Consider the following 19,836-nt stretch of genomic DNA (forward strand, 5'->3'; position numbering starts at 1 on the left):
GCCTTATCCATTAGCCCACTTGACTGTTTTATACTTACTGTGAACTGTAATATGCCTACAGGGAGTTGCTGACACACGTAACAAAAACAACATGAACAAAGAGTAGATTGGATCGGTCTGACAGAATTTTTTGTGGCACTGCAGACTGCTTCTTCAGGGCTCATTGGTCTAGGGGTATGATTCTTGCTTTGGGTGCGAGAAGTCCCGGGTTCAAATCCCGGGCGGGCCCTACGACAGTCATAGAAAAAGCAGTGGTGCTGTGCTATCCATGGTGTTTCTATGTTAATTGTAGCAGCTTTTGCTGTGACTTTAGTGAATGAATATTTAGTGGACTTCTGATCTAAATCAGTCTAACATGTACAATTATACAGACAAAAAAGGAGCGGCAATGATTGGGTTGTTATATTTGTTTATGGATCTTGAACAACCCACCAGCTTTATATGTAAGCACAATTTTTGTCTTTGTACACAGTCTCTTCTCTGTAGGCACCATGCAGGATTCAAAATGGCCTTTCGCGTTAGGTATCTCGTTACCCTTTTAGTCATAATAGGTAATATGCATGGCAATGCAGAAAGTTAATGACATGCAAACACATCTCAAGAAGGTTTTCACAGCTACCGTGTTTCATCCACCAAACATTGCTCCCAAATTGAAGTGGGACCTTCAAAGACAACCCAGATGGGACTTGAACCAACAATCCCAAGCCCCGGAGGTTGATGCCTTATCCATTAGGCCACTGGGCCATTTCGCCAATCATTTGTCATGGATCTTTTGTATGCCTTCAACAAGATGCCAACACATGGAAAACTGCACTTTAGGATCTCGATGCCAGTTTGCATTTCATCAAAAAAGGTGTGTGCAACTAATGGTCAAACATTTTCTTTGTGCAATCATCCACATTCGTGTCTCATTGGTCCTGGGGTATGGTTCTCGCGTAGGGTGTGACTGGTTTTGAGTTTCAAATTCCAAACAAGGCCACTCTCATTAACTTGAAATCACAACATTTCTGCAGCTATTTTCTTGTTTGCATTTCATCATCATCCACCTAATAAGAGACCATTAGTTGAAAGCCACGAGGTACTTGAAGTCAAGATCTCCCTTACCCCCCGACAACACTTTCTCATCACAGCACAGACCTGCGTCCTCTTAAAAAAAAACAGATGCAGTCGTCCTCCAGGAAACGGCGTTTCACAGCTGTGCCATGCCACTGCTGAGCTGCACCATGAAAGACCTTGAAGTCATTAGGTTTTACCAAAGCCATGGTCCAAAAGCATGGCCAAAAGCACATTTCGCCTGGGCCTTTTGGAACTGTGCTAGCATCAGTCTTGAAAAGAGCTGTGCATAAAGCAACTCTCCAGAAGCAGATGGAGTGGGGAAAATGTGCCACAAAGGGACAGCCAAAAAGGACTGGGTGACTTGGAAAAAAACCTATCAAATCCCAATCTTGATGAGCCGTACAAGATGTTGCTGTCGATTTATTGAACGTTTCTCTAGGCAACATCAGAGTGTAGGGACTACAAAAAAAGCTAAATTGCGACTAGTCGCTGGACTTGAATTATTCAATATGGGATTAAACATGCAGGCCCGCAACCAAACGTCGCAAAAGCCACAGTTCCTCTCACAGAGAGAAAAAGCAAAAGCAGCTGGCTGTTCCGTAGTTGGCAGGGTTCTAACCTGACCAGGGAGACCCCAATGGATTTCAAGTCCATCGCCTTAACCTCTCGGCCACAACTACGCATGGTGGCAGCCCGTTGACTTTTTCTGCTGAATGTGAGCAAGATTGAACGCAGCACAGTTGGGGCATAAATGGCCTGAGGTTGTAAAAAGCAGCACAATCATTGCTCGCAGTTAACAGGAACACGCTGCCGTGACCCGGATTCGAACCGGGGTTGCTGCGGCCACAACGCAGAGTACTGACCACTACATGACCACGGCACACCGCTCGCTCACCGATAAGCTCTGCAGCTGCCTGCACACTAAGGGACACTGGTTTCAGAATCAGAATCAGTTTTATTGCCAAGTGTGCTTCACACACACAAGGAATTTGTTTTGGCTACAGAAGCTTCCAGTTTACATAAAGTGACATGTGACAACACAAAATAAATCTGAAAAAAAAAAATAATAATAATAAAAAATGATGAACATTAAACAGATGCGGTTAGTGAAGAAACCTGGATGTTGAGTTGTATGTACAGATTGTTATAAATATACAGGTTATAAGGTGCTGTGTACAAGTGCGAATGTAGAAAGTATTGCATTGTATATCGATATAAGGTGCTGTGTACAAGTGCGTATGAGAAAGTATTGCACATATTTATTGCACAGTAGGGGAATATTTAACTGTTCATAAGGTAGACAGCCTGAGGAAAGAAACTTTTCCTGTGTCTGGCTGTTTTTGTGCTTGGTGCTCTGAAGCGCCGACCAGACGGTAACAGTTCGAACAGGTAGTGTGCTGGGTGTGAGGCGTCCAGAGTGATTTTGCGAGCCCTTTTACTCAGTCTGGAAGAGTACAGTTCTTGAAGTGTAGGAAGGGTTGTGCCAGTGATTCGTTCAGCAGTCCGGACTATTCGCTGTAGTCTACAGAGGTCGGGTTTGGCAGCTGAGCCGAACCAGACGGTGATTGAAGTGCAGAGGATGGATTGGATGACAGCTGAGTAGAACTGTACGAGTAGCTCCTGTGGCAGGTTGAACTTCCTCAACTGACGAAGGAAGTACAGTCTCTGCTGGGCTTTCTTCACAATAGAGTCTATATGAATGTCCCACTTCAGATCCTGAGAGATGGTGGTGCCCAGGAACCTGAATGACTCTACTGCAGCCACAGTGCTGTTCATTATGGTGAGTGGGGGGAGTGCAGGGGGTTTTCTCCTGAAGTCCACTATCATCTCCACTGTTTTGAGCGTGTTCAGCTCCAGGTTGTTGTATCTGCACCATAACGCGAGCCGCTCCACTTCTTGTCTGTATGCAGACTCGTCACCGTTCTGGATGAGGCCGATAACAGTAGTGTCGTCTGCAAACTTAATGAGTTTGATAGAGGGGTCTTTTGCAGTTTGTTTTCGAGATTCAGAGTAGGACGGCATTTCCTTTAGGGGGCAATGAGCAAAAACAGCAAGTGGACTTTGTGGAAATACCAACCGACGTAGTCGGCAGGGTTCGAACCTGCGCGGGGAGACCCCAATGGATTTCGAGTCCATCGCCTTAACCTCTCGGCCACGACTACACTTGGCCTTGACTCGTCCACTCTGTTGGCCAGATGTGGGCAACACTAGATACAGCAGAGGTTGGGGTGAGAAATCCAGCCGTGGCCTGAGGTGATGAAAACTCAGCCCAGCATAGCTTTCCGTTAACAGGTACGCGTTGCTGTGACCGGGATTCAAACTGGGATTTCTCTGGCCACAACACAGAGTGCGGATCACTGTACGGTCGCGGCAAACCACTGTTGCTCACCCACAGCTGCCTGGTCACTAAGTGACAGGGGCTTGTTTGTGAGATGCAGAGGAGGATTGCAATTACGTATAGGAGGCTTGAAAGAAAAGAGAACAACAACATAAGTGGACGTGCAAAACAACGTAGTCGGCAGGATTCGAACCTGCGAGGGGAAACCCCAATGGATTTCTAGTCCATCGCCTTAACCACTCGGCCACGACTACAGACATCTGCTTTCTCTCTCCTGCTGAGGTGGCAACCAAGCACAGGGTCAACAGGGGTAGAGGAAGGTGCACTAGCTCTAGTGCAACTTTTCCGTACAATCTCTTTGAAGGAGGGACAGCATAGCTCTCTAATCTAACACACTCAGCTAACTTCATGGGCACTCTTTCCACAAAAGCTGATGATCTGAATTCAGAGCAACGTGCTCTCGCAGGCCACACCACAATGGACAGCCACCAAGTGATATGAAAAGAACAATGACGTCTCTGACGAACAGACAGGCCTTCGCCCGAACAGGGACTTGAACCCTGGACCCTCAGATTAAAAGTCTGATGCTCTACCGACTGAGCTATCCGGGCTCCTGTCTGCAGAAGCACCTGTTTGCGGAGTTGGCCCTCTGCAAGCCCCTTGCCGGCTGACAACACTTTCTCATCACAGCACAGACCTGCATCCTCTTAAAAAAAACAGATGCAGGCGTCCTCCAGGAAACGGCGTTTCAGAGCTGTGCCATGCCACTGCTGAGCTGCACCGTGAAAGACCTTGAAGTCATTAGGTGTTACCAAAGCCATGGTCCAAAAGCATGGCCAAAAGCACATTTCGCCTGGGCCTTTTGGAACTGTGCTAGCATCAGTCTTGAAAAGAGCTGTGCATAAAGCAACTCTCCAGAAGCAGATGGAGTGGGGAAAATGTGCCACAAAGGGACAGCCAAAAAGGACTCGGTGACTTGGAAAAAAAACTATTAAATCCCAATCTTGATGAGCCGTACAAGATGTTGCTGTCGATTTATTGAACGTTTCTCTAGGCAACATCAGAGTGTAGGGACTACAAAAAAGCTAAATTGCGACTAGTCGCTGGACTTGAATTATTCAATATGGGATTAAACATGCAGGCCCGCAACCAAACGTCGCAAAAGCCACAGTTCCTCTCACAGAGAGAAAAAGCAAAAACATCTGCCTGTTCCTGAGTCGGCAGGGTTCGAACCTGCGCGAAGAGACCCCAATGGATTTCAAGTCCATCGCCTTAACCTCTCGGCCACGACTACGCATGGTGGCAGCCCGTTGACTTTTTCTGCTGAATGTGGGCAATATTGAACGCAGCACAGTTGGGGCATAAATGGCCTGAGGTTGTAAAAAGCAGCACAAGCATTGCTCGCAGTTAACAGGAACACGCTGCCGTGACCCGGATTCGAACCAGGGTTGCTGCGGCCACAACACAGAGTACTGACCACTATACGATCACGGCACACCGTTCGCTCACCGATAAGCTCTGCAGCTGCCTGGACACTAAGGGACACTGGTTTGTGACCGTGATTCAAACTGGGATTTCTCTGGCCACAACACAGAGTACGGATGACTGTACGGTCGCGGCAAACCACTGTCGCTCACCCACAGCTGCCTGGTCACTAAGTGACAGGGGTTTGTTTGTGAGTTGCAGAGGAGGATTCCAATTACGTATAGGAGGCTTGAAAGAAAAGAGAACAACAACATAAGTGGACGTGCAAAACAACGTAGTCGGCAGGATTCGAACCTGTGCAGGGAATCCCCAATTGATTTCTAGTCCACCGCCTTAACCACTCGGCCACGACTACAGACATCTGCTTTCTCTCTCCTGCTGAGGTGGCAACCAAGCACAGGGTCAACAGGGGTAGAGGAAGGTGCACTAGCTCTAGTGCAACTTTTCCGTACAATCTCTGGGAAGCAGGGACAGCATAGCTCTCTAATCTAACAAACTCAGCTAACTTCATGGGCACTCTTTCCACAAAAGCTGATGATCTGAATTCAGAGCAACGTGCTCTCGCAGGCCACACCACAATGGACAGCCACCAAGTGATATGAAAAGAACAATGAGGTCTCTGACGAACAGACAGGCCTTCGCCCGAACAGGGACTTGAACCCTGGACCCTCAGATTAAAAGTCTGATGCTCTACCGACTGAGCTATCCGGGCTCCTGTCTGCTGAAGCACCTGTTTGCGGAGTTGGACCTCTGCAAGCCCCTTGCCGGCTAACAACACTTTCTCTTCACAGCACAGACCTGCGTCCTCTTAAAAAAAACAGATGCAGGCGTCCTCCAGGAAACGGCGTTTCAGAGTTGTGCCATGCCACTGCTGAGCTGCACCGTGAAAGACCTTGAAGTCATTAGGTGTTACCAAAGCCATGGTCCAAAAGCATGGCCAAAAGCACATTTCGCCTGGGCCTTTTGGAACTGTGCTAGCATCAGTCTTGAAAAGAGCTGTGCATAAAGCAACTCTCCAGAAGCAGATGGAGTGGGGAAAATGTGCCACAAAGGGACAGCCAAAAAGGACTGGGCGACTTGGAAAAAAAACTATCAAATCCCAATCTTGATGAGCCGTACAAGATGTTGCTGTCGATTTATTGAACGTTTCTCTAGGCAACATCAGAGTGTAGGGACTACAATAAAAGCTAAATTGCGACTAGTCGCTGGACTTGAATTATTCAATATGGGATTAAACACGCAGGCCCGCAACCAAACGTCGCAAAAGCCACAGTTCCTCTCACAGAGAGAAAAAGCAAAAGCAGCTGGCTGTTCCGTAGTCGGCAGGGTTCGAACCTGCGCGGGGAGACCCCAATGGATTTCAAGTGCATTGCCTTAACCTCTCGGCCACGACTACACATGGTGGCAGCTCGTTGACTTTTTCTGCTGAATGTGGGCAACATTGAACGCAGCACAGTTGGGGCATAAATGGCCTGAGGTTGTAAAAAGCGGCACAAGCATTGCTTGAAAGCCACGGGGTACTTGAAGTCAAGATCTTCATTACCAAAGCTTAGCGGAACCATTTAGGTTTGTAACGTGACAGTGAGATTCAAGCAAGATTGGATGAATCTTATTTGAAGTGTGCAGCAAGTCTGAGAATTCGAAGCTAACTATTGTCCTCAGATCATCACGCCTAAGTTTTGAGAAGACCAGTCGGAATTGTTTTACACAACTTAAATGTAACCCAACAAAGACAACCCAGATGGTACTTGAACCCACAATCCCCAGCTTCGATGGCTGATGCCTTATCCATTAGGCCACTGGGTCAACATTATCCTTTGTCATATCTGATGTATGGCTCAGGAAGTTCTTGTTACTCAGAAAACAGTTCTTTAGGATCCCTATGCCATATTGCATTCAGACGATCTGATGTGTACACCTAATGACAAAACAGCTTCTCTGAGGAGTTTTCCATTGTCATGTCTTTTTGACCTAAGGGTATGAACCTAGCTTTTTAAAGGTAATACTGGATTGTCTTGCACAGTCAACCTAAAAGGAACTGCATCAAAGACAACCCAGTTGGTACTTTAAACCCACAATCCCCAGCTTCGAAGGCTGGTGCCTTATCCATTAGGCCACTGGACTGTTTTATACTTACTGTGAACTGTAATATGCCTCCAGGGAGTTGTTGACACACGTAACAAAAACAACATAAACAAAGAGTAGATTGGATCGGTCTCACAGAATTTTTTGTGGCACTGCAGACTGCTTCTACTGGGCTTGTTGGTCTAGGGGTATGATTCTCGCTTTTGGTGCGAGAGGTCCAGGGTTCAAATCCCGGATGAGTCCTACGACAGTCATAGAAAAAGCAGCGGTGCTGTGCTATCCATGATGTTTCTATGTTAATTGTAGTAGCTTTTGCTGTGACTTTAGTGAATGAATATTTAGTGGACTTCTGATCTAAATCAGTCTAACATGTACAATTATACAGACAAAAAAAGGAGCGGCAATGATTGGGTTGTTAGATTTGTTTACGGATCTTGAACAACCCACCAGCTTTATATGTAAGCACCATTTTTGTGTTTGTACACAGTCTCTTCTCTTTAGGCACCATGCAGGATTCAAAATGGCCTTTCGCGTTAGGTATCTCGTTACCCTTTTAGTCATAACAGGTAATATGCATGGCAATGCAGGAAGTTAATGACATGCAAACACATCTCAAGAAGGTTTTCACAGCTACCGTGTTTCATCCACCAAACATTGCTCCCAAATTGAAGTGAGACCTTCAAAGACAACCCAGATGGGATTTGAACCAACAATCCCAAGCCCCGGAGGTTGATGCCTTATCCCTTGGCCACTGGGCCATTTCGGCTATAATTTGTCATGGATTTTTTGTATGCCTTCAACAAGATGCCAACGAAAAGGAACCGGGTAACACTTTATTTTGATGGTCCCCCTTTAGATAGTCTGCTGACCGTAAGTTACTTTTCAAGTTCTTATCTGTTTACTGTCATCTGGATAGTATCTGTAGATTGTCTTTAAATGTTCTTAGGCAATTAATACAATGTCTACAGCATGTAAACATTTATTAAACTTTCGGTAAGATAAGTGTTACCAATTTAGGTTCTAGATGTTCAACAGTGTATTAGTAGATATGCAACAAATCTTCAACAAGTTTTCAGAACATTGACCACCAAGATGTTTGTTGTTATTGTCTGCATGTAGTTGTTATCCAGTTTATGAATAGACTTTGAGTAAACATTCAGATGCCATTAACACATGATTAATCAACATTATATTACTAGCATTCATGTTGTTATTGTTACAACTTAAAAGTTTACAGCTGACTTTGCTAGCTAGCTAACCCATTGCAATATTGCATGTTCCACTATTGCACAGTGTTGCCATTTGGCAACACACACATTTGATCCATTTACAAAAAATAATTTGATTAAAAAAATTGAGTTGAAAATGTCATCATAACTAACTGGAGGTGATGTTTCAGATTTTTTTGTGGATCTGACATAATTTGATCCTGTTTTTATTGACGCTTACATTTGCATTTAGCAACTACTCACAATAAACGCCAGGCTGTCAGAAATCACGCTACAGAAAAACACTGCATGTCATGTGACTTAACCAAAGCACATCATTAGGTCTTCTCTTTACAACAAATAATAATAATAATAATATTAATAATGTTGGTCTTAAAGAAACAGTGGCAGGGAAATTAACATAAACATCATGTTGCCATATGTTAACACCATACAGTAGAGCAGGGGTGGGCAAACTCAGTCCTGGAGGGCCAATGTCCTGCACAGTTTAGCTCCAACACTAATCAAACACACCTGCTTATAGATTTCTAGTGATCTTGAAGACACTGATTAGCATGTTCAGGTGTCTTTGATTAGTGTTGGAGCAAAACTGTGCAGGACACCGGCCCTCCAGGACTGAGTTTGACCACCCTTGCAGTAGAGGGTTAAAATAAAATGACTATAAATGAGACTGAGATTATTGTAATTTGTATATTTATTTATTGAATTATTTATTTGTTTTGCATTGCCAAAGGTAATACATTTTTGATGAAGAACTTTACTACTCATTTGCAGGCAGTGCAAGAAGTCATGTGGACGAATTAGGAAAAGTGTAAGGACAAAGTCCATATTTTCCCATTCCCATGCAAGCCTTTTCAGTTGGGTGAAGTATTTTCACAGGCAAGTTTATATTCTCTGTGATCTCTAGTAGCCCGTCCTCTAGTATTCTGCAGACATTTTTTTCCATTCTGTGTTTTTACAGTAATACAACATTACATTATTTAGATTTTCACAAGGTCTCCATATGCGACAAGTGGATATGATGTTAGATGGCATCTCAAATAGTAGTGCAACTCTGTCTGAGATGTCCACGAAACTGCGAAGTGTATGTGTGAGAAGCATGAGGAGATTAAGGAAGAAAAAACGACAACGAATTGGTGGGATCAACATATGTGTACACATTGATGAAAGCAAGTTTCGTCACAGATGAAAAGTAAGCCATGACCTCAGATTTTTAACTGAAACCATTGTGTGTGTGTGTGTGTATATATATATATATATATATATATATGTTGCTAGGCGGTTGCTAAGTGGTTGCTAGGTGGTTGCTAGGCAGTTGCTAAGGTGTTGCTAGGTGGTTGCTAAGGAGTTGCTAGGCGGTTGCTAAGGTGTTGCTAAGTGGTTGCTATGCGGTTGCTAAGGTGTTGCTAGATGGTTGCTAAGGTGTTGCTAGGTGGTTGCTAAGGTGTTGCTAGGTGGTTGCTAGGCGGTTTATAAAGTGTTGCTAGGTGGTTGCCAAGGTGTTGCTAGGTGGTTGCTAGGCTGTTGCTAAGGTGTTGCTAGGTGGTTGCTAAGGAGTTGCTAGGCGGTTGCTAAGGTGTTGCTAGGTGGTTGCTAAGGTGTTGCTAGGCGGTTGCTAAGGTGTTGCTATGTGGTTGCTAAGGTGTTGCTAGGTGGTTGCTAGGCGGTTGCTAAGGTGTTGCTAGGTGGTTGCTAGGCGGTTGCTAAGGTGTTGCTAGGTGGTTGCTAGGCGGTTGCTAAGGTGTTGCTAAGTGGTTGCTAAGGTGTTGCTAGATGGTTGCTAGGCGGTTGCTAAGGTGTTGCTAGGTGGTTGCTAAGGAGTTGCTAGGCGGTTGCTAAGGTGTTGCTAGGTGGTTGCTATGCGGTTGCTAGGTGGTTGCTAAGGTGTTGCTAGATGGTTGCTAAGGTGTTGCTAGGTGGTTGCTAAGGTGTTGCTAGGTGGTTGCTAAGGTGTTGCTAGGCGGTTGCTAAGGTGTTGCTATGTGGTTGCTAAGGTGTTGCTATGTGGTTGCTAGGCGGTTGCTAAGGTGATGCTAGGTGGTTGCTAGGCGGTTGCTAAGGTGTTGCTAGGTGGTTGCTAGGTGGTTGCTAAGGTGTTTCTAGGTGGTTGCTACGCGGTTGCTAAGGTGTTGCTAGGTGGTTGCTAGGCGGTTGCTAAGGTGTTGCTAGGCGGTTGCTAAGGTGTTGCTATGTGGTTGCTAAGGTGTTGCTAGGTGGTTGCTAGGCGGTTGCTAAGGTGTTGCTAGGTGGTTGCTAGGCGGTTGCTAATATGTTGCTAGGTGGTTGCTATGGGGTTGCTAAGGTGTTGCTAAGTGGTTGCTAGGCGGTTGCTAAGGTGTTGCTAGGTGGTTGCTATGCGGTTTCTAAGGTGTTGCTAGGCGGTTGCTAAGGTGTTGCTAAGTGGTTGCTAGGCGGTTGCTAAGGTGTTGCTAGGTGGTTGCTATGCGGTTGCTAAGGTGTTGCTAGGTGGTTGATATGCGGTTGCTAAGGTGTTGCTAGGTGGTTGCTATGCGGTTGCTAAGGTGTTGCTAGGTGGTTGCTAGGCGGTTGCTAAGGTGTTGCTAGGTGGTTGCTAGGCGGTTGCTAAGGTGTTGCTAGGTGGTTGCTAGGCGGTTGCTAAGGTGTTGCTAGGTGGTTGCTAGGCGGTTGCTAAGGTGTTGCTAGGTGGTTGCTAGCCGGTTGCTAAGGTGTTGCTAGGTGGTTGCTAGGCGGTTGCTAAGGAGTTGCTAAGTGGTTGCTAGGTGGTTGCTAGGCAGTAGCTAAGGTGTTGCTAAGTGGTTGCTAGATGGTTGCTATGCGGTTGCTAAGGTGTTGCTAGGTGGTTGCTAAGGTGTTGCTGAGTGGTTGCTAGGCGGTTGCTAAGGTGTTGCTAAGTGGTTGCTAGGTGGTTGCTATGCGGTTTCTAAGGTGTTGCTAGGCGGTTGCTAAGGTGTTTCTAAGGTGTTGCTAGGCGGTTGCTAAGGTGTTGCTAAGTGGTTGCTAGGCGGTTGCTAAGGTGTTGCTAGGTGGTTGCTATGCGGTTGCTAAGGTGTTGCTAAGTGGTTGCTAGGCGGTTGCTAAGGTGTTGCTATGTGGTTGCTATGCGGTTTCTAAGGTGTTGCTAGGCGGTTGCTAAGGTGTTGCTAAGTGGTTGCTAGGCGGTTGCTAAGGTGTTGCTAGGTGGTTGCTATGCGGTTGCTAAGGTGTTGCTAGGTGGTTGCTAGGCGGTTGCTAAGGTGTTGCTAGGTGGTTGCTAGGCGGTTGCTAAGGTGTTGCTAGGTGGTTGCTATGCGGTTGCTAAGGTGTTGCTAGGTGGTTGCTATGCGTTTCTAAGGTGTTGCTAGGCGGTTGCTAAGGTGTTACTAGGTGGTTGCTAGGCGGTTGCTAAGGTGTTGCTAAGTGGTTGCTAGGCGGTTGCTAAGGTGTTGCTAAGTGGTTGCTAGGTGGTTGCTAAGGTGTTGCTAGGTGGTTGCTATGGAGTTGCTAAGGTGTTGCTAAGTGGTTGCTAGGCGGTTGCTAAGGTGTTGCTAGGTGGTTGCTAGGCGGTTGCTAAGGTGTTGCTAAGTGGTTGCTAGGTGGTTGCTATGCGGTTGCTAAGGTGTTGCTAGGTGGTTGCTAAGGTGTTGATAGGAGTTGGATAAATCTTTATAATATTAATTATTAAGACATAACATTATTAAAATAACAAAATTAAGTGATAAAAATAAAAAGATAAGGGCAGCATTTTGCTAAATATATTAGTCCTTTATTTGCTTTATATCCTGCTCTATATGTGTTGTTTTATTTTCATTTATTGATTAACTTGCTGCATTCGTTATTTAGTGTTTGAATATTGAAACAAATAACCACGGCCGTGGCTTAAATGGTTATATTTTACCATCAAAATGTAGAATATTTTATATCATTATTAACTTTTGATATGCTGAAACTGCTGTGTATTTTAATTGATTGTCTAAAATGAAATAATTTCAGTGCTTTATTCTTTATTAGTGAAAGTGCCTGTCCAAAAATATATTTCTGCCACTATAATACAAATGCACTATTATTGTTACATGATCATTGTTTATTTGTCTGTGATGTTCAGAGAGTTGAAATATATAATTTATTCCTCCTCCAGTCATGTTCAATCATCACGTTACATTTTGGTCATTTTATCTCTAAATAAAGTTTAGGCAGAGCCGCGCAACATGTGACCTCTAAATAAATAAGCTGCTGTGACATCTACCTATATTTAGCACCCCTGTTTGATAGAGCAATGTTTCACAGAGATTTGTCACAGCACAACAGTGTAAAATGAAACCGTATCCATGCTGTCTGACCCTGTTTGGCACAGAATGGAACGTTTCAGCATAAAGATTGATTCAGCACGACAGTAGAAAAGCGGCTATTGTTAGCCCCATAACAGTATATATCATAAGTAATAATCCATATAATGAATAAGCTTTTATTAATAACAGCATTTGAAAAAATCCTCTGGAAGTGTGGAGGCGAGCTTCATCACATCAACAAATAATAACAACTGCCTGTATGTGATTTATACCTTACATAAAGATTGTGTATAACATAGTGCCTAATCATTTATTGTTGGTTCACCTTTTGCTATTGAAGCAGCTCTAAAAATGTTTTTTTTGATCACTATTTTTAGGTGAGAATTGGCCCAAATACTTCAATCACAGGTGAACAGTTTGCCCATGTGAATTGGACTGACCCTAAAATGGCCACAAAAGATCTCTTAGTAGCCGTGTTTGGAAGGAACACCCTTAGTACACACTGCTGCACTGGCAAATGTTCAAATGCCTTCAGAGACAAAGCAGCTAAGCCACGACTGGACTCCAAATAAGTCTCTGACATCATCGGTAAGTTTTTTTTCCTAAAAAAATATTTTGTAAATATTGTCATATTTTAAGATATTAAAAACAAAAATATACAAATATAATTATATAATTACACTCAGGACTTTGCTATCTACTTTAAAAACTATGTCAGGCCTTGAGATTTAGCAATAAAATAAATTTGTCAAAATTCAAATAAAATAAGTCTGCATAAATGGTATTAATTAAGTATTAATTATGGTCAGACATTTATACATTTATAAATCTAAATCAGTGTGTTATGTGGAGTCAAGTTTAATTTTTGCTTTATGAGTTATTAGTTTTGTTAAACAGTTTATAGTCATCTCTTAAATCAAATATAAAGTGAACATTTTTAAACAACCCGTGGCTGGTTTGGGTACTGCTGAGTGCTGTGGCTGGAGGGGGTGGGGGGGGGGGGGTATTTTGCTCTCAGATGTGTTTTGGGTCTAAATATGTTTCTTTTTCTTATCCCTGACAGTTTACATCAAAAATAAATAGAATGTTGAAGCCAGCCAAATAGGGAAGCCCATCTCCCAAAAGCGCGCTGATTAAGTGCAAAATGACAAAAAGACACCACAATTTTGTGTAATTTTTCAGAACTTTGTGTGTGAATATTTTTATCTGCTCATATAATGAAAACTGAATTCAAATTGAACAATGTTGAAACAACAGGACATAATTTTGTTGCCCTTTTTAAATCAATATTTTCAGAGGTTTGTGCACTAATGCTGTTCTCTAATATAGGTTGCACAAAAATTAAGGTGTCAAGGTGACTTTTCATAAGACAGTCACAGATACAAAAGAAAAGTGTACATTTAGGATTGCATTAAAATCCCATATACTTGTCATACAAGTCGTATTAGACAATCTGATGGATTCCTTTAGGTTTTAAGGTTCCAAAAACAAATAGGAATTCTAAATGGAATCCTATACAAAAATCCTATTGGAATTTCTAACATATTTTGGAACCTTTCCTAAAGGATTCCAATAGGATTTCTTTATAGGATTCCATTGAGAATTCCAGTTGGAATTTCCATGTGGGGTGCGTGCGTACAATTCTGAACAGTATCTCAAGCATAAACGTCAGACATCCACTAGACTGTTCAGAGCTGACTCCAGACCTATGAAACGGATCCACAATCAAATAGAACACACATACTTAAAGTATAATCTGTTTCTTATCCGAGGCTGAGTGTAGTCTCAGCCGTCTTTATCAAAACTGGTTAAAAACCGGTATAATCTACATTCAGGCAGTTATATCCTTACTACACAAAGTCTATCTTGAATAAAAAGTAGAATCACCTTAAAAAAATTAACCGTAAAAACAGCAAGATCCCTTAAGACATTTTAGATAGTATTAACTCTTAGAAATAACAATGGAGACAGTTGCTTCCGGTCCTCAGCCCTCAGCTCCACTCAAGGTCTCCGTGACCCCTGACTTAGTTTGGTGGCTCCTGAAAAAGTTATGAAGAGACAGGCAAACGCACTGAACATTCTTATATTAAGCAATGTGTTAACTCAAAATCAATTCATAGTTAATTACTCATTCAAATAATCAAATAATTATATAAAAATAATGAGAAACAAGATGATGAGGAAAGGATAAACGTTGATTCATGCTGAGATGGATAGGAAGGTAGAAATCCGAATCCTCCATGCTCTACAAAAGTTGGCTTACACGCCCAAACAGGGACTTGAACCCAGGAACGTCAGATGAAAAGTCTGACGCTCTACCGACTGAGTTATCCAGGATCACTGGGGGATTAGCTTAGATTTAAGAGTAGCAGCGTGCACTGAAAAGTGGGCTGTATAAAACAGGTGGCAAGAGGGGGGCGTGATGCCAATGTCACCGTAAGGAATCCTGCCGTGACCCTGATTCGAAGCGGGGTTGCTGCGGCCATAATGCAGAGTACTAACCACAATCCGATCACGGCGAGTTACCGGACAGCCGTTGTGGCCCCGGTGCGGTATGTTCCTCCCTCTGATTTGCCCCTTTCGGTTCAGTGAGCGCACGCTGTTGTTTTTTTCCTCCTACCACACGACGCTTTTCCCAAGTAACGCTGGAATTGCAAACATTTGATGACTGTTGGAAGTTTAAGAAGGAAGAGGACAAGCACGTAGTCTGCAGGACTCAAACCAGCGCGAGAAGACACCAATGGATTTCTAATGCATGACCTTAACCACTCGGCCGCAACTACAAGACTGCCTGTGCTGTCCATGTCCTCATGCCTAATACACATGTTGTGCATCCAGATGAAACTTTCAGCAAGCGATAGCTCACTGGCAAAAGCTGTGGCTCCACAAGAAGAGCCTTACACGCCCGAGCAGGGACTTGAACCCTGGACCCTCATATTAAAAGTCTGATGCTCTACCGACTGAGCTACCCGGGCTCCATGGCTGTGCCCCGCAAGTAGGCAAGGTTTAGAGTTGTGGTCGGCGCAGACCTTTACGCTACACAAAAGTTTACCGTAAGGTGGGGTTTGGACTTGTGGTTGGTGTAGATGTTGCTAAAACACAACAGGTTACTGTGAGGTTGGGTTTATGGTAAACATTCAGGACATGCCATTAGTAAGAGGACGAGCACGTGGTCTGCAGGACTCGAACCAGCGCGAGAAGACCCCAACAGATTTCTAATGTTTTGTAATGTTACGGCAGCCAAAAGGTATACATTGGCTGGGAATCTACTTAGAAGCCAGCTATGCTCACCACTATATTACCAACGCTTGCGGACATCCTCTCACAGAAGTGTAGAAATTGAAAGCTTTCGACCAAGGAGTTCTTTGTGTGAGCGAAAAAAAAAAGTCAAGTATGGATGCCATCTCTTTCTGATGTTGAGGTTGGATAAAGCGTTCGAAGGTACAACCTCACCAAAAAAAAAACAGAGGTCAATAATTTCACTCTGCAGTGGTGGAGTTCTCATCTTCTGTCACCCAGTATTCACTGTAAGGAGCTCCCCCGGTTTGAATGTCATTGCAAGGGTTGACTGGATGCAGCTCATGAAAGGGCAAGCTGACATTTTGTGGAGTAAAAGCTGGGCTATGTGTATGATTGAATGGGGTGCTTTGTTTGCTGCAAAACATGCTAATAATGTTCTGTGTGGTGCACTGTTCATGTTACTGCTGATGACCAGTCGAAGGCTGATGAAGAATTAAGGAATATTAATAAAGAAAAAGCTGTCCAAGCCCAGTTTTCAACCCTCCTCTTGCCTCCTCGACGTGAATCCGCCTATTTTTAAATAGCTAACTCTTGACAACTGCTCTCGCTTACAGCCGTACCACCCTGGAATGCTAGAGGGCAATAGTGCACTTGCAGCAAAGGAAGTGGTAGGCAGAGAGTGAGAAAGGATCACTCGATTTTTGTGTTGTTTGTTTGTTTTTTCAGAAAAAGTTTGAGTTTTTTTTTGTTTTTCTTTTTTTGATAATTTTGTCCACTTCCCAGCAGCACTTTGCTGTCTGGGAAGTCTGTGTTCTGTTATGAGTGCAAATGTGGAAGGACTCAAACGTAAAGATATGGACATGGATAGAAAACGAAGAGGGCAACTGGATAATGGACTGGAAGTAGGACAACACTTTGGACACGGACAAATGGGCGATAAAAGGATCTATACTAAAGAAGCTACAGTGATTGATGATATGACAGAAGTGAATGATGCTAGAGCAGAAGACATCATAAAGGCTCTGACTGAGAAGATAGGAAAAGGGAAGGTTCTGGCTGTAAGACCAAGAAAGGAAAAGGAATGTGAAATAACTCTGCCAAGTTAAGAGGACGGCGAGGATTTGGAAGATGGACTCATGATAAAAGGGAAGAATTGTGAAGTAAGACACTTACAAGTAAGAGAGTATATTGTATCTTTTATACATTTGCCGGCTTATATTAAGGATGATGAAATTCTGGATAAACGTAAGTTTTGGGGAGTAACACCTGCATCTAATATCAGAAGGCGAATGTATCCGGGTACAGACATTGCAGATGGTACAAGGTATTTAAGGGTTAAATTCCCGAAGGAGGTGATATCACTCCCAAACAGTGCAAAATTTGATACTGAAGAAGGAACACAATATTTCCGAATTATGCATGACCGTCAAGTGAAAACTTGTCGCTTGTGTATGGGTCCTGGACATGTGTTTAAAGACTGTCCTGATTTTAAATGCTTTCAGTGTGAGGAGCAAGGACATTTCACAAGGGATTGCGATGCAGTGAAATGCCTGGATTGCAGAAAGGTGATGGTAAGATGTGAGTGTTGTATGGAGAAAGAAAATGTTACACAAATCCCAGAGACTGTTGAGGAAGCAAGGCAAATGATAGATGAAACGGAGTTGGGAAAGATTGGTGAAGTTGAGAAAGTAATTATTGAGAATACAGAGAGTAATGCGGGAAATCGAGATGAAATGGAAGATAATTCACTGGGAGGAGCAATGGCTGAGTGGGAGGTTAAAAAAAATTTCAATAGAATATAGTAAATGTATGAAAAAACAAAAAGAAAATGAAATAAGAAAGAAGCTAGATAAAGAGTTAAGAAAAGGGACAGAGGGTGAGGGAAACGAAGATATTGTAAGGTTACAAGATAAGTTAAAAATAATAGAAGAAGAAAAATGCAAAGGTGCAATAATAAGAAGTAAAGCAAAATATGCAGTAGAAGGAGAAAGATCTACACAGTTCTTCTTTAATTTGGAAAGCAATAGGCAAAGAGCTGAATTAATAAAAGAGGTATTAAATAAAGAGGGACAAGGAACAAATGAAGAAGAGAAAGAATATTTTATAAAACAGATCAAATCAAAGGTAACAGAAGAAGACAAAAAATTTTGTGATGAAGAAATTCAAAAAGAAGAAATAGAGGTGGCTATTAAGCAATTAATGCCAAGAAAAAGTCCAGGTGTAGATGGCATAACAAATGAATTTTATAAATATTTTTAAAATATTTTAGTACCGATTTTAAAAGAGATCCGTGAAGAGGTTTTTATTAAAGAATTATTGAGTGAAAAGATGAGAATAGGAATGATAAAAATGATATACAAAGGAAAAGGGGACAAAAAAGATCTAAAGAATTTTAGACCAATAACAATGTTAAATACAGATATGAAGATTCTAGCAAAAGTTTTAGCAAATAGGTTAAAAATAATTTTACCCAAGATAATTAAAACGACACAGGCTTATGGGGTGCAAGGAAAAAACATAACAGATGTGGTGAAAAGTACAATAGACTATATGAAAGAAAAAGAGAAAGTTTTTTCTAATAGGTTTAGATCTAGAGAAAGCTTTTGACAGGGTAGAGCATCATTTTTTATTTGCAGTTCTTAAAGAGTTTGGATTTGGGGAAAATTTTAGGAAATGGATTCAGATTTTTTTCTACAGATATTTTAACATGCATAAAATGTAATGGCTTTTTAACAGAATGTCTTCAACCAACAAGATCAATAAGGCAGGGATGCCCATTGTCTGCTTTATTAAACACGCTGGTAGCTGAACCACTGGGATTGGCAATAAAATCAGATAGAAGCATTAAAGGGATACAAATAGAAGAAAAAGACAACAGAGAAGCTGTGTATCAATACGCGGATAATGCTACATTGTTGGTTGAAGATATTCAGAGTATTAAAGGCGCGATGGAGATTTTAGAGCGATATTGTAAAGCATCAGGAGCTAAGGTTAATGTTGGAAAAAGTATATGCATGAGGGTGGAAAGAGTAGAAGAAATAACACAACACATACCCTTTAAAGTAGAAAAGCAACATACAAAAATGTTGGGAATTTGGGTGGGGATGGATTCTTATAAAGCAGATATTTTAAATTGGGAGGGAGTTTTAAATGGAATTGAGAAAAGACTTAGATTTTGGAAAGCTCGAAATTTGACGTTAAAAGGGAAAGTATTAATCCTAAATGCTTATATGTTGTCAAAGGTCTGGTATGTGTTGAGTGTAACTGCATTGCCTAAAGTATACTATAAAAAATTAAGGATGTAGTTTTAAAGTTTGTGTGGGGAAATGGAAGAGCCAAAATTGCTTATAATACTTTGATTGGGGAGGTAAAAGAAGGAGGTCTGGGACTTTTAGATAGCTTTTTTAAAAATGAAAACATTAAGAATTAAGATTATTCAAAGGTTTTTGGAAGGGAAAATGGATGTGATTTGGAAAAGTGTGTTAGCCTATTATTTGAAGAAATGTGGACATTTTGAAATGGGATGTAATGTTTTATGGATGAAAATGAAAAAATGGATGACAGCAGGTCTGCCAAGATTTTATGTTGAGGTCTTAGAATCATGGGGGGAATTTTTTTAGAAAATGTGTTGATTATACCAAAAGGAAGGGCTCAGATTGTAGAACAACCACTTTTTCTGAATCCAAATATTTTAAATGAAGGAAAAAAATTATATTTTAAGGAAAGGTGGAATGGAGGATTAAGACAAGTTAAAGATGTATTATATGAAGTGATAAAAGGATTTGTACCATTACAAGTAATTGTAGATGCAGTGGAGGATGGTTATAAAAGAGTTGTTAAAACAAAATTACAAAGACAATATCATGATTTGAAAAAAGCAATACCAAAAGATTGGATTGAAATAATTGAAAAAAATGAGTTGGGGGATAAGGAAGAATTACCAGAGGTCTATTTTAAGAAGAAAAATGGAGAAAAGATCAATATGAGCTTAAGTACAGTTAAGAGTTTTATGTTGTTTTTAGATCAAAGGCTTTTATAAGACCTATAGCATTCAACTACTGGAAGGAAAGATATGAGGATTTAAATGAAAAAGAAATATTCGCAAATGTCAGAATGAAATATATGGAACCAATTTTAGAAAATTGTAATTATTTAT

General features: G+C 42.0%; 1 protein-coding gene and 8 non-coding genes across 9 annotated transcripts in view; 2 read left to right on the top strand and 7 right to left on the bottom strand.

Moving 5' to 3' along the window:
- LOC130222020 (gastrula zinc finger protein XlCGF57.1-like) overlaps nt 1–19,836 on the top strand; it is a 752,525-nt gene that overhangs the window by 327,456 nt on the left and 405,233 nt on the right. The gene's annotated exons all lie outside the window — the stretch shown is intronic.
- Nucleotides 3,137–3,218, bottom strand: trnas-cga (transfer RNA serine (anticodon CGA)). Its single transcript has one exon. It is a non-coding gene; the product is annotated as a tRNA-Ser (tRNA).
- Nucleotides 3,567–3,648, bottom strand: trnas-aga (transfer RNA serine (anticodon AGA)). The gene has a single exon. It is a non-coding gene; the product is annotated as a tRNA-Ser (tRNA).
- On the bottom strand, nt 3,933–4,005 carry trnak-uuu (transfer RNA lysine (anticodon UUU)). The gene has a single exon. It is a non-coding gene; the product is annotated as a tRNA-Lys (tRNA).
- On the bottom strand, nt 4,817–4,888 carry trnah-gug (transfer RNA histidin (anticodon GUG)). Its single transcript has one exon. It is a non-coding gene; the product is annotated as a tRNA-His (tRNA).
- trnak-uuu (transfer RNA lysine (anticodon UUU)) lies at nt 5,519–5,591 on the bottom strand. The gene has a single exon. It is a non-coding gene; the product is annotated as a tRNA-Lys (tRNA).
- On the bottom strand, nt 6,194–6,275 carry trnas-uga (transfer RNA serine (anticodon UGA)). Its single transcript has one exon. It is a non-coding gene; the product is annotated as a tRNA-Ser (tRNA).
- On the top strand, nt 7,136–7,207 carry trnaq-uug (transfer RNA glutamine (anticodon UUG)). Its single transcript has one exon. It is a non-coding gene; the product is annotated as a tRNA-Gln (tRNA).
- trnak-uuu (transfer RNA lysine (anticodon UUU)) lies at nt 15,343–15,415 on the bottom strand. The gene has a single exon. It is a non-coding gene; the product is annotated as a tRNA-Lys (tRNA).

The sequence above is a fragment of the Danio aesculapii genome, chromosome 4 (assembly GCF_903798145.1).
Source record: "Danio aesculapii chromosome 4, fDanAes4.1, whole genome shotgun sequence".
In the NCBI taxonomy this organism is placed as follows: Eukaryota; Metazoa; Chordata; class Actinopteri; order Cypriniformes; family Danionidae; genus Danio; species Danio aesculapii.